The following is a 15,360-nucleotide window of genomic DNA, read 5'->3' as shown; positions in this document are numbered from 1 at the left end:
TTCCTGGTATGGAGCACACAAACCAGTGAAAGAAATCAAAATTTGTCATAGAGGTGTCAGTGTATTACCAAATTAATTTGTAGCTCTGTGTGGTCAGCTCTGATAATCAAGTTTTGTGGAAAGAGAAGTTCTCCGCTGTCACCAACTATCGCTTATAATTTGTTGCAATCTCTTTATCTTTTATATAATATTAGTTAAAAGGTGACTTGCAGAGCTCTTAGCTACCATCCAACAGTGACAGTTTCTCATAAAGTAGAGCAAGTTGATTTTAGCTTTGTTTCAGCCCTATTTTCCAAGAATTTGTAGTCCCAGGAAGTATTTATTTTATGGAACTAAAATATTTTTTCAGACTATCGGTTGTCTGTGTTTGCGACATATGTGCATTTGATTATACAAACTATACAACACACTGCAGCACGTCAGTCTGGGAGGTCGGTAATTCAGAAGGCTGCAACAATAATGTCATGTATTTAGACTTTTTAGGGTTTCAGTTTTCTGGAACCTTAACAAGGGATATGCAAACTCAGTGTTTGACTTTAATCTATTGACATTAGCCCAGATAGGATGTCTGATCCATTCTATTCCACTGCACGTCAGAGGTAAATGTTATACTTCTTACACCACTGCCTGCACTTTCTGACAGCTTTAGGTAATTTGCAGATTCATGTTCACTATAAAAATATATTTAAAAAATAAAGCAGGATGTATTGATTCCAGCAGAGAATTCACAAACTACCTGGCAGTATTTAATCAGCTCTAGTTTTACTGATGTGATTACTTCACTGACAGGAGAAGTAGACAACATTGAATCTTGGGACAATGTAATGTTCTGAAACTGGGATTTGTGAGGATGTTACTTAGACACGTACCACCCACCTAAACCAGACCAGGAACCCCCACCCCATAGCAATGACACTCCTTGATGACAGCAGCCATCTCCAGCAGGATGCAGCCTGACACAGGCACACACGCAAAAACGGGACAACTCAAAAAACATGAAAAACATCACAAGGTGTTGACCTGACCTCCAAATTCACTAGATCCCAAATTGATCAAGTATCTGTGGAATGCACTGGAACAAGCCTGATCCACAGAGACCCCTCCCTCAACCCATAGAACCCAAAGGCCCCCACTAACAACACTCTGTTGCCAGACACCACAGGACACCCTCAGAAGGCCCATGTTCATTCTCTGATGAGTCAGAACTCTTTTGACGTACACAATATTAGGAAGGTGGTTATAATGTTACGCTGTATCAAATCATGCATAACATTCATCTCATCATCTTCCGAGAGTTCACTCTTATGACAATTTTGCACATACTTTTTCTGTGAATGGTTATGGTGACTAGTGGCATCTTTTAGAACTGGCACCCAAACTGTTTTCCAAAATTGTATGTGTAATTGCCAACACAACCAGCAATATCGTTTACTTACTTTAATGGCAGATTGTCATGGAACTGAGATCACAGTTGAACTCAAGAGGTCCCCAGTTTATACTAGTCAACACTGTAATTTCTAACCAGCGAGTAAAAGGACACAGCAAGCAGCCATGTAGCTTAGCTTACAGGTGAGAAATAGATGACAACACCCGGCCTGCTTTTATCTGGTTAAAGAATCAGCCTGTCAACAACTTTAAAGTTCAGTGATTAAGACAGTGTGTCTTGTCAGTTAAACCTAATACTGATTTATATATCTGTCATGTTACATCTTTCAAAGGCTCATGTAGATGCCAGACTGTTCCTGCGTTTTATTGTAAAGTAGAAATTACCTCAGACTTGAAAACATATGATGGAACAGCTCCTAAAGCGTGGACCGGAAAACAGTTTTAACATTGATGGTTTGTTCGTTGGATATTCTGTGTTACATTCGAAATTATATTGAGAATATTATGTGTGGCAGCTTTGTATGATATCTGCTGGTTATCATCATCTTTTTTATATGTGTGTTCAGTTAAGCTCTCCATGCAGAAAGGCACAACTATTCAGACGCTTCCTGACGTAAGAAAACTAATTTCTCATTATCATCCGTGATCATTGTTAACATTTGCCTTTGTGGACACACTGCATGTAAATTATCAACATGAAGTTTTCTAACTTCAGTTTAATCAAACTTGTGGTCCTTTGCTTAGAGGAGTAAGTATTTCCTGAAGTCTCCACTTGCTGTCTGCCCACATCACGGTTGCAACAAGATCACAGGAAGTTGCTGCTGCCGACCGAGGATTAGTCTAGCAACTTGACAATGTTATACTTAAGTAAAATACTTGGTTGAAATCGATCTGGTTACCTTCTTTGCTCTAAGGTTAACTGAGCTAATAGGTTGTTGGTCGAGGCTTTTTATTTACCATATAGAAACGAGAGCGGCTTCTACTTTCTGATGTAATTCTACAAGAAAAGGGGTAAGCATACATATTTCCCACAATATCCAACTATTTCAAGGGTTAGTGGTTTGACATCTGGTTCCTCCAACCTCTCGAGTGTTTCTGAGCAAGTCACTGAACCCCAAACTGCTACCACTGAGAAGGCCAGCGCATGTAGATGATAGCATATGGAAAGCATACTAACCTTTCAGGTTAAAGGCACAGAATTCCAAGAAACCTGAATTTAAGGCACAACTGACCTGCTCTGACCTATTACATGTGACGTTGATGCTTAAATTTGCCCCGTTACGACTTCTGCATGTCTACAAAGGTTTGTCTTTATCATGTTTGAGCAGACATCTGTATGCAAATTTGTGTACCCACATATGCACAAGCATGTGTTTTCCTGTAACTATCAACATTTTGTGGGTGTGCGTGAGTGCGTGTGTGTGTGTGTCATCCTTCCTTTGAAGATCATAAATACAGGCGTGGCTCCAGGCAGGCCCGCTGCCTATTCAGCGTGGCTGTCGACAATGCTTCAGAAGTGGTCACATTCTCCCATCCATCCATCCCTCCCTTCATCCATCCATCTTTCAGTTCCTCTTGGCCTCAAGAAAGGGCACTATGGCCTTTCAAGCAGACAAGAATCTGATCAGATCAAACCAACGTGGAGCCTTATACATACATACACCTGAAAATCTTTTTCCTCTGTTACTGTTCATGAAGCTGTCAATTAGTCTTTTGAACACTGCTCCTATTAGCCTCTTTCGGCAGTAGGCATGAGCTAAAACACACGTGCAAGCTCACAAACACACAACCAAAGGCATACATAACCAGGCATGTGTGCAAAGTACTCACTCACATGCTCACTCACACACACACACACACAGTACACCAGCCCAGCTGACAAGCCAACCAAGCATCAGGCCCTCGCTCATTGATGTTTGTTAAAGTTATTAATTTTCTCTGTGAAATAAGAGGCCATGGTGGCAGGACAGAGGGAGATGGGTGCCAGCCCCAGAATCTCTCTCTGCTTTCATCTGCTGACACTGGGGCTCTATGGGTCCACAGCCTTTACATGGGCATCGGGGTTACCCACGCATACCCATTGCCCTAACCAACAAAGGCTCCGAGTGGGGCAAACGAAGGAAGACACAGATGAAAGAAAATGCTAAAAAGATAAAAAGAAAGAGATGGAAAGGATGTGAAAAATGATTACACATAAAGGCAGTGAGATAATGAGAGAGGGTGAGAGAAAGTACAAAGAGACCGTGGAGAATTTGACAGGAAATGAGGACTGGGAAATGAGGGAGTAAGGCGTGAATTAAGAAGATGATAGAATACAGGGACGGGAGGGGTTGAATGAGTAAGAGATAGTGAGTGGCATGGCACATTAGCTGGTAAACAAGTGAGTTTGGGTTGTTTTTCAGTCAGTGGAAGCTAGCGTGTTTGTGGCTTGTGGTGGATTGCTGTAATGGGGGTTAAAGGACGTTGTGCTCAAGGTAACAACAGCTGGTGGCTAAAACCACCATCCCTCTTCCTCCTCCTCCTCCTTCTGTCCCTCCACACACTCCATCGTCCAGCCCCAGACCACAATAAACACCTAACGCTATGTTTTTAGTGCATAAGGCTTCTAAGCATCTGAGTGGTTCTGTCTGAAACCTTGTAAGCCTTAATCTTCCAAGACAGGGGGATAAAGCTTCCTGGATGTGCTTCACTAAACGGTAGCCTTTACACTTCGTGCCATACATTTTTTTGGCAACAAACACCACTTGGACAGGGCGAGCAGTTTAGGAGCTAAGCCGTAGCTAACGTGGCAGCCAGTGAAAACCATAATGACCAGATCCGTCTGTCACTGGTTGAGAGTGGCACCAATACTAGTCTTGCTACACGCCAGTTCGGCGCAGCGTGTTTGGTCAGAGAGTAGACAGAAGGAAAATAAAGGCAGGATGATATAAAAGTGGAGCACGGGCTAAAAGTGTCCTGGAGTTAGCGGGCTAGGCTATCCACCGCATGGCTAAAGCAAACAAAGAGCTGCCCAGGGGACTGAAGTAGGGTTTGCTTTGCTCACACATGTGCTTGGAGGGACAAAAACACACATGCACTTAAAACTGGAGCATAATGTCAAATGTGGACGCGACGTGCAACATTTCATTAAGCATTAATGTGTGCAAAATTCACAAGAGTACAAAAAGACAATCTTTCACAACACACATGTGTGCAGACACACTCTGCTTCTCAAAAGATTCAGTCCGATATATCGCCTCATAGAGAAGAATCAACTACAGTAGAATAAAATACAGGCAAATGAATTCCATAAGTTCCTCAAGGTCATGGTAATATTATTTGGATAATTATCTATTTAAAAAAATTGTTCGATTTGAAAAACAAGCACTGAACACTGACAACCGCTGCAGAAGGAAAATCAAATTTCAAAGTTTCCTCTGATCCTTATAATTTCACTTGAAAGGCATATTTATTAATTACATATGGGTGCACTAAAAATAAGCCTTGAGGGCCAAGTGAGACTCAGAGATTGGAGACTTGCATGAAGATTGTTGACAAAGGCTTGAGACAAATTTGTATGAAGTGTCCTAATAACAAGTTCAGGAGCTTGGTAATGCCAACAATAATGCAGACTAGTGCTCCTGCTGCACTCTCTCCATGTCAAATGAGGGATTTTTTTTCTCCTCCCTCTCTCTATCCTTCTCTCTCTCCCCTGAGTATGTGCCACATCTGTGGGCTCTGTGGTGATGTTTCTCTGCTCAGAATGGATTCACCAGCTCAAAAACGTCCTTATTATATTTATATTTTACTACACCACTAGAAAACCATGCCAGCTGGGCTGCAGAACTCTGGGCAGAAAAAGGGAGAGAGAGCAAAAGGGGGAGGAGGGAAAGTGAGAAAGAGAGGGAGGAATGAAAGATGGAGAAAAATGGAAAGAAGCAAACAACAAGCAGGAAGAAAACGTAGATAGAAAAAAGGTATTGACGTGAAGGAAGAACAGATAAAAGAGGAAAATTACAGAAAGTAATTGAGAGATCCCAAAATAGCCTGTCATAATATGAGTATCCTGGGTGCTCCAAGGTAAATACAGAAACTGGCAAACAAATACATGGAAGGATGAGGAAGCTGTGTTTTAAGTTAGTTTTTAAGTTAGTAAAGTCAGATTTGGTCTGATACACACTCATGTTCACGCACATACACACCCGTTCATACAGACAGTTACCGAAATCAGAGACAAACAGAGTAACCTCTGATGATTGGAGCTGGAAGAGGGACAGAGGGACGTGGCTTTGAGAGAACTCAGGGAGGGAGAGTTGATGAGAGACAAGGAAGAGAGAAAGTTCACAGATGAGGAGAGAGGAGGTCAAAAGAGGGTAAGTGGGATGACAGAAGGATTTGGTTGAGTGGAGAGAGAGGAGAAAAACACAATGTGAAACACAAGAGAGCTAGAGAAAGTACAGTTAAACGGAGCATGAAAGAGGAAGACTGAGATACATTTAATTTCATATTTAGGTATGTACAGTAAGTGATCAGAAAACTGCTAGTTTACATAGTAAATCACAGGAAGAGCATTCAACCTTGACAAGTGTGTTAACATCTTTGTTCCATCTGTCCATTATCCATTATATTAGTGTGGGTAGGCATGTCAGTACGTTTATTGCACTGGGCTTTGCTGAGGATATATCTACGATGTTGCTGATGTCTGGTCGAACATCAGTCCCTTGCCCAGAGTCGCACCTGTTTAAATCGAATCACCAAAACTTTGCCATTGGTGTTAGACAGATCTCAGTACAGGTATGTCTTCCCTTAAGAACCACATTATCGGTATCATCTAGGTTTAGCTTGAGGCAGTGTTTATATATCTACTCTGATATGCGTGCCAAGCGAGGTATGATGCACGCCTCCGCCTGTTCGCCAGATAGGGAGAATGACAAGAATAGGGGGGCCATAATTGGACCTTGTGGAATCCCTGACATGCAGTGTGGCTCAGATCCTAAGAATTCTTCTCACCTGGTAGAAATGATGGCTCATATGTCATGCACATCAATAGTATGCAGCGTTTGAAATCTTCAAGGTTTGACAGAATGTTCTGGTGAAATTCCAAATTCTGGAGTACGAGGACAAGAGACAATGAGTTTTTTCTAGTTTCTACAATGACAGCTGCCTCAGGAAAGTGATGTACTTTGAGTCCAGTACAGCGGCGGGAAAAGAAGGTCTCTGATTTCACTCTCTCATGATGTCATAATACAATCAAAGTTAAAAGATAATCAGGAAAGGTGTTCATTGCTGTACCACTTCTGTTATCTATCCAAACAGATGCTACTGTATCGTGCAGCCACCAGCTGATAAGGCTAATGGCTTACACTTTCACTCAATCTATATGCAATCAGTAATTTAACACTGAGCCTTATATCTGTAAACATATCTCGCTTAATTCAAAATCCATGGTCAAAAACCATCTAATGGATAACAGTCCCACAAAAACCTCAGGGACAAATATTTGAACATCTGTTGCCATCAACATCAACATGTTATTCTGGAGAGAAAACAGATTCGCCCGTGGTTTCCTTTGAAGAAACATTCAAGTTTTATTCTGGATTCTATTTTCCACCCTTAATGCCCTGTCAGCAGCTTTCTACTGGCCATTAGAAAAATATGTCACAAATCTCAATGTTATCTACGTAAATAAATGCTGATGCCCTTATCGTAGGATAGGGACTAGTCGAAACTATATCTCCACCCTTGAGTAATTGTTGGTGGTTTAGAAGCTATGGGCCTGATGCTAATACTGAATTAGAACTAAAAGAAGTCCTGCAAATCTTGTTGCATAAAGAGTTATTTATAGAAATCTACATTCAGATTCTTTCTCATGAGGCGTGGAACAGCTACCAAGGAAGGAAACGGTGACACCGAAACAATTTTATTGAACAAACAGCAGGATTAATCAAGATTGTTATCAAAAGGAAGTGATACCGGCTACTCCCAATAAAACTAAAACCACAGTAACCGCAGTGTCTACTGTGAGGGTAGGTTTTTTGTACCACACTGAATCACTCTCTACAATGAAAACAATTACGTGTTTTAAAATCCTTTTCCTCCGTTTGGGGGCTCAAACCATTCAATTTGGCATTAGCAAAGGAAATGCACCTGAAAGTTTCTGTCACAATTAGTAAGATAATTTCAGTGTCGAGAAAGGAAAGTCAGAAATTGTAAACTGATGACCCTTGATACTAGATTCAGAATTTTAAGCGAGAAAAAAGTCAAATCTGGGAAAATCAATCATAGAATAGTTTCACACATTTCAAACAAAAACATCTTACAAGGCATAAAGTTTCAGCATGAGTAAATGTGAATGAAAAAACACTGATTGAGGGGCAGACAGAGAGACTATGAACGAAATCTCAAGTGACACAGACAGTGCATCAGAGAATGAAAAGTCTGAAAGGTAAGATAAAGAGAGTCACAATTTGAAGATACCAACAAAAATGACGGCACGGAAGGAAGAAGAAAGGAGATCGCAAGGAAAGAAAGCAAGCGAGAGAGAGCAAACGAAAGAGATGGATTGCTATGAAGACTGGTACTGATCAGTAGCTCTTTTTGTGATGCGGCTTCCAGCTTCCAGCCCACCGATTGGTCAGCTGCCTAACTCGGAACATGCGTTCCCACAATCCCTCAGCACCACTTCAATCCCACCACACTGGTTTACCACTCTGCGGCTCAAAACAGTGCCTGCTGGCATGGGCAACATATCAATAAATTCATTACACATTTATACTTAAATATTTATACTGCAGCAGTGTGTTTTGCACAGAGATGGTATTTATAGTATGTGTGTGTATGTGTTTGTGTGTCTATGTGTGCTCATATTTATAGCACAGTGTCACACCGTAGCTCTGCGCTGCGGTGAGACAGATGTCTGGGTCGGGGGTGGGGGAGTAACAGAGAACAAGTAGAAAGAATGAGAGGCAAGCATTTAACCAATAAGTATAATGCATGAAGAACTAAGCACTGAGAGACAAAAAGAGGAGTTGAGAACAGAAAGGGGTTGCACAGAATATTTAAATGGGAAAGTAGGTAAAGAATTAAAGTAGCTGATAACAATCCATACTGCTGCTAGAAACAGCGCAAGAAAACCCCCAAAATGAAGAAACACAAAGCGGAAAATAGAAATTAAATATTCTCTCATTGGCACCACCAGTCCCACCCTCATGCCCTTGTGCAGAGACAGAGAAATATTTATTCTGTGAGCAGAAAGAGACTAGGGAAATTACATGGTGTTATATTGTTCGACTGTTTATTGTACAAAGACGTTCCCATTCAGAGGCCCTTTTAGATACTTCACTATTGTTTGTACGATTACAATGGTTTTTATAGACCATTCAAAGCGCTAGCGTAAGACTACGTGCCATCTAGAACATGGCAAAGAGGGTGAAAAGGCCACAGAGACATCAGCAAGCCCTCTTAACATGTGTTCTGTTGAAAGGGAAGTCCGTGTTAGATTTATTTGTGCTGACATTCCTGGTGATGAACAATAAACAATGACTTTAAGGTGTCAGGAGCAGAGTGATGAAAGAATTTCAACTTTTATATCATCAAAACAAAATCAATTAGGCCAACACACCAAACCAACATCACATAACTAGCAGCAACAAACACCTACTGGACCCAAAAGTTGCACTTGAACACGCTGTAAAGACTAAAGCCAACAGCCAGTTAATCTGTACATTCTGCGCCTGTGTGACAGGAAATAACTCTCCATACCAGTGGATAGCAGTACTCTGTATTTGTCATTCAGAAGGGGAAACTGGAAGAGCTAGGACCGTCAAACTGGGACCTCTCCAAATAAAGGTGTGTGGTTGGTTTTTCAGTTTCTTCATTCCAGGTCACCGTGTCATTGTGAAAAAACTCTTTTGTTAAAATGCTCACTTCAGTTTGTCTTCTTCATTATGTTGACCAGCAATCAGAATGATCTTTCTCACTGACTGGCACCAGCGCTGATTCAAAGGGTCTGAAATGTGGTAACAGTGCAGGACATTCTGCAAAAACTCTAGTCAAGGAGACCCCAACACTAATCAAGGGTCAGCCATGCGTCAAGACCATCCTTTCATCTGGAAAGTTCCCTTGATGAATCAACACCACCCGCAGTTATCTGATTTTAACTTTGTTACATTTACAGCAACAAACTATACATTTTCTACATTTATATTCTAATTGAATTGGGTCTTTCTGTGTGGAGTTTGCATGTTCTCCCTGTGTCTTCTCTCCGGGTACTTTGGCTTCCTCCCACTGTCCAAACACATGCTCATTAGGTTAATTGGTGATTCTAAATTGGCCGTAGGTGTGAGCGTGAGTGAGAATAATTGTCTGTTTCTCTGTGTTAGCCCTGCGATAGAGGAACAAGCGGTTACAGAAGTTGAATGAATGAATGAATGAATTGGAAATGGACGGGAGGCACTGTACAGACACTCTACAGTATTTCAGTACAAGCAGTATACAACTTAGGTTCAGCACATGTAAGTCAAGCTTCCATTTGTTATGCACATGATTTTGCATTATGGATTCAATAATTGCTGTAGTAACCTTGTGCCGTAGTTATTTATTAAAGGTTGTGCCACTTCAACAAAACTTTTAGTTACAGTGGGAAATTGTTGGGGTTATCTAGATGTGTTGACTTTTTTACTGCATGCAGTACATGCAGACGGTTTACGCAGCGAGCCGCTGAAAGGAGTATGTGTGTCCTTTTTTTCAGTGGTCCTGCATTGATACAGTGCCTTTCTACCTTTTGGTACTCAAAGCACTTTACACTCACAATATACCCACTCGTTCACACAAGTGTGCACACATTCACACTGGGTTCAGTGTCTTCCTCAAGAACACTTCGGCGTGTGGTGCATTTAATGGGGATCGATCTGCTAACCCTCTACATACAGAGGCCTTACTGTCCTCTGGTTTGTGGACCACCTACTGTACCGTGTGAGGTCCCATTTGGGATTGGGAACTTGGCCACATGTCATTAAATGCATGTGTGAGTGTTGCTACAAAGAGTTTATCATATATCCTCATTTATGCATGTGTCTTCCCGTGCAGCCTAGTGATCTCCTACTTAAACTCCCCCCAAATCTTATCTGAGCTAGTTGGAGACATTTCTGTCCAGGCCTGAGCCCATTAGCGAGGAAACAACTCGAGCCTTGAATATTTTACCCACAGCAGTGGTCAGCTTCTGTCTTCTCTCCCGCTTCTGTTCAAAAACATGTCTGAGTGGCACCCACTGAAAATAACACCCCAGTCTACAACGTCTTCATTTGACTTCATCCACCATCAGCAGCGTCATTTTACCTTACCATAATTATACCTCAACCATCCATTCCCCAGCACCAACATCTGCACTCTATTTCCATCACGCATGTCAACATTACAATTACATTGTCAATGAACCATCCAAATATCCATCTTGGTATCAATTAACACATCTGTATCATATAAGAGTTTATCATGCTAACACCTGGAAATGATACATTTCTTCTAGTTCTAGATTTTTTTCTTCTTTAAATCAAACACAGCAAACTATTTTGGAGCGTAAATATAGCGTAGGTCCAGGAAACCTTGGGAACCCTATTGTGGTTCAATTTTTGTCTGATCAGACGAAGTACAGTCACAGCATTATAATGTGTGCAGCCAAATATGGCGATACCACAAAATGGAAAAAGAAATTAACATACTGTAGTTGCTGCAGTGAACCACAAAGCCTTCTAGTTTATGATCACTAACATGAACTTTTAACATCCATTTAAAAAAGAAATGGCATCCTGATGTATCCTAGAGCATAAATCATTGCATATATTTGTTTGGTCGTGATTTGATTAAGATATATGTCATTAAAACTCCCTCATAAATGCTCTGTAAATGAATCATGAAGAAGCTTAACTAAATGCTCTTTCGCAAAGTGTCAGTGTTCAGTGTTATGAGAGGTGGGCAAAATGGAAAACAGAAATAAATGTTGCTCCTTGTTAATTAATCAAAAAACTTACAAACACGATAATTCATGATTATTCAATGGAAACATATTTTTGTGCTAAGTTTCATGTAAAGCACATTTTAAATTTGTGAAAGTGCGCCCTTTTTGACCAACACTTTGACCCGAAAGAGAGAGCAGCAGTTTTTAGATGTGTGAGAGAGAACAGAGTGAGATGATGTGAAAGTAAGAGAGGTTAAAAGAGAGAGAGACGCAAAACCGGGAGACAGCGACGAACAGACCGAGAAATTAGGGGCTCCACTGACCAGAAGCGTCTCTGACTCAGACAAAGTCAACATCTTTGCTGACATCACTGACCATCAGCTCCATCATTTCAACTTTAAATGCTTTGATGGCCCAAACAACCTTCATTTGTCTGAACCCACAAGAGTTTTACTACTGCCAGAGAGACAGGGGGAGCCCTGTAGCGTTGCAAGAAAAAAAAAAAATAAGAAGACTTTTTTTGCAGCATCCAAACACATTAAAGGTTTTCAAGTCAGATGAATTCACTTCAATGCAAAATTCTAGTTTCAGGGTGAAAACATGGTAAAAAACGTAAATGATGAGTTTAAGATCTCAAAAAGACCCCTTTTTTTCCCTCAGCGAGTGTCTATTTAGAGCTGGGTGTTCTGAATAAGAGGACTGTAGGGTGAGATGAGAGAGGTAGACAGTTGACCACAGGCGTCCTCCAGGCACCAGTCAAATATACACAGACTTAATTAACACTTGTAAAAAAGGTAACAAGGCTGACAACGTGATCTCTGATAGGTTTTCATGTATGCTTAAGGAGAAGTGTGAAGGATAGATGCACAGAATTTGTGACTGATGAACCACAGTAGGTAGAGCAGACATTTAGGCATTATAATAGAGGGAAAACAGCAAAATATTATCAGTGATCATATGTGATATGATGATACAGAGATGGACCTTTCAATAACAACTCAAAATACAGAATATATACCTTATGAACTGTCAAATATCAGTACGGAATCAAATTTATTAGACTTATGATGATATCACCTTTTCAGTCCCAACACACACACACACAATACAATCAGAATAAAGAGTAAGAGGGATTTTATGGTTTCAGGTTGCGGTAATCTGTATGGGGGGGCAGGCACGTAAGGGGAAAAGGGGGGTGTCGGGGTTTCAAACCAGCAGCCTCTAATCCTGACACGCTGCCTCTGCCAATTATAAGGGCTTCAAACACGGCCGGTGGGAGGAAAAAACATGACCAGGGAGACCAGACTAGCGCCGGGGCGTATTTAGCAACATACAGGCAGACTGTAATTACATATATGGCCAACAGAGAGATTTAATGACTTTTTCCTCCTTCTACTGATTGACAAGGCAGAAGGATGGAGGGGGGGTTATGGGGTGCATAAGGCAACAGGAGAGGAAGAGCGTGAGCCTCACTGTTTCCTTTTGCCAGGAAAAAATATGGATTTTTGTGAAACACGGTTTTCACTCGACTTCATCTGTGCACTTCCTGTGACATGTAGTGAATCAGTCTGCCAGAGAGAATTGCATTGTTGAATGATGTAATGGTTTATTTTCTACAACGTTCACATAGTAAAATATTTGGAGCTTGACCACGGGACATCATTCTTGACCATGACCCAGCAAAGGCCATCTAGATCTGTAGGTCTCCATCAAATGAATCTAACTAGGCCACGATCATGTGACCTACTCTAGCCTACATACATCGTACATACAGTTCACAGACGTAACTGGTCATATTTGGGTGAGTAGATATCAAACCTTGTCTTCATTCTAGGATGAAAATGTTTGGGAGGGACAATTATTATTTGTCATGACTTGAACAGTGTTCTATTCGCATGTCAGCTGATGACACTTTCCATTCACGGACAAAAGCCATAAGATGTGGGTGAAAAAAAAGATTGGAAATCCAATTCTTGGTTGACATTAGTTTGTTACACATTGTGATTTTTAGATTTGTGGATATCTGCATGCAGGTCAGCTGGGAAAAGCTTCAAACCGTCCAACTGAGCTAGTTTCACCTGAATCATGCTATTAGGTTGATCTTCAGTCTCTTCACACCAATTGGCCAAATATAGCGTACTAAAATGCTCAGATGAAGATCAAAGTAGCCTTATGTGCTTGTCCTCTTGACTTCTGTCACCTAGCGCTGATTCAAATCCACTGATGAGGACCCGATTAGTGGTCAGTGTAGGACATTCTGAAAGATCAGCTCTAGGGCCACAAAGGCTTAACAACACCCCGACACTGGCCAATACCGTGTCAAGACCATTACTCCAGCTTTAAACTTCTGCTTATAAATCAAACTCCTAAGACAGGTGTCCCTTTGCAACATTAAAGGACCTTACAACCTTGGACCTTATTTCTGGCATAAAATACGATTGTTTACTCACCCATGTAAGTTTGGGGTCATTTGGAGTCGTTTGGAAGATATTTAGATCCAGTGGTGTGCCGCGTATATCCATATATTGGGAGTGACTGGGGCACCGAAACGCATCCTCTAAATAACGCGTTATCTGCTGCGAAACTTGTTCATTTCACTAACATTTTGTCATGAAACGCTAGTGGTATTACCTGTTATCTACATCCGGGGTCTGTAGATTTACCTACTAACTTCTGACCTGGATGATGTCATCTCTGAGCGCCGCACGCACCCGCGACGGTCGGCTTGTTTACCTGTAATGTGCTACTGCTAGTTTTTTGCAACATGACTGAATATTTTTCCGATTCTGAGATTGTGGACGACGACTTTGTTTTTGAGCCATAGTATACTGATGAGGAGCTGGTTGAGGAGGATGCGGAGGCAGAGAGAGGAACAACTGGCCAAAGAATAACAAACCGCTGCACATCCGCAAATAGATAACAGGTAACTCCGGACTCAACAGGGAATAGCACTAGCGTTTCATGACAAAATATTGGTGAAATGAACAAGTTTCATGTCAGATAATGCGTTATTTCGAGACTGTGTTTCGGTGTCCCAGTCACTCCCACTATATGGAAGTTATATGGGTGAGTAAACGATCGTATTTTATGCCAGAAAAAAGGTCCAGGTTGTAAAAAACGGTAATTCCCCTTTAACTTGAACTAAACAGCAACAAACATTACATGTACATTTTCGACAAAGATTTGTTTTATGACATGTTCTGATTGAATTTGCAATCAATACACAGGGGCCACTGTAAAGTATTAAGTTCAGCCTGATTCATGCACAGGTGTGTACTGTACATACACTGAGCACATGGAAGTACAGCTCCAATTTGTTATGCATACAGCGTTTAACCATATACCTTCAGTTTTTTCCCCATTGCAATTAAAGTTCTTTCTTAAAGGTTGTGCCACTATGACCAAAATCCACATGCTGATTTTTAGGTTTAAGAATGTCTACAGGCGGGTCAACCATGATATAACATATGATTGATTCATCCTCCCGGTACCCTGGATATCTGATGACCATCTAATGAATTGTGTCATTTTACGGATAAACAATAATATGAATGTCACGGTGGTCCAAGATTAAAAATATCACTGAACAGTCTTCAACCTCTGGGTACCATGAATATATCTAAGAGTTGTTAGAATAGTTTAGTCTGGACCAAAGTGACAGATGAGCATGACAGCCATGCTACTGCCATGGAACTAGAAAGAAAAGCTGAATGGTGCAGCTCTCTTCGATTACAAACGCCAGCAGTTATAGGAGGTGGTGAGCCACAAAAGAGCAGTTTTTCATTCAGAGTAAAGATGAAGTATCAAATCCAAAAAATTACAAAAAAAATCCTTTTGTAAAATTTCTGCAGCACATAAAGTGTATATCTCTCTGGGATATCTGACAAAACAAAATTATTCTAGCTGTTTTAATAAAACAGTTCATTCTCTAATTTTTTTTTTGGGGGGGGGGCTTGAAATCTACTGAAAGCATTTGTAAGCATTTGTAACTGTTGACTGTGAAGATTTCCTAATCATTTGAGAGCCACAGAAACATCATG

The sequence above is a fragment of the Chelon labrosus genome (assembly GCF_963514085.1).
Source record: "Chelon labrosus genome assembly, chromosome: 5".
Taxonomy (NCBI): domain Eukaryota; kingdom Metazoa; phylum Chordata; class Actinopteri; order Mugiliformes; family Mugilidae; genus Chelon; species Chelon labrosus.
Note: the sequence above shows the minus strand (reverse complement) of the source record.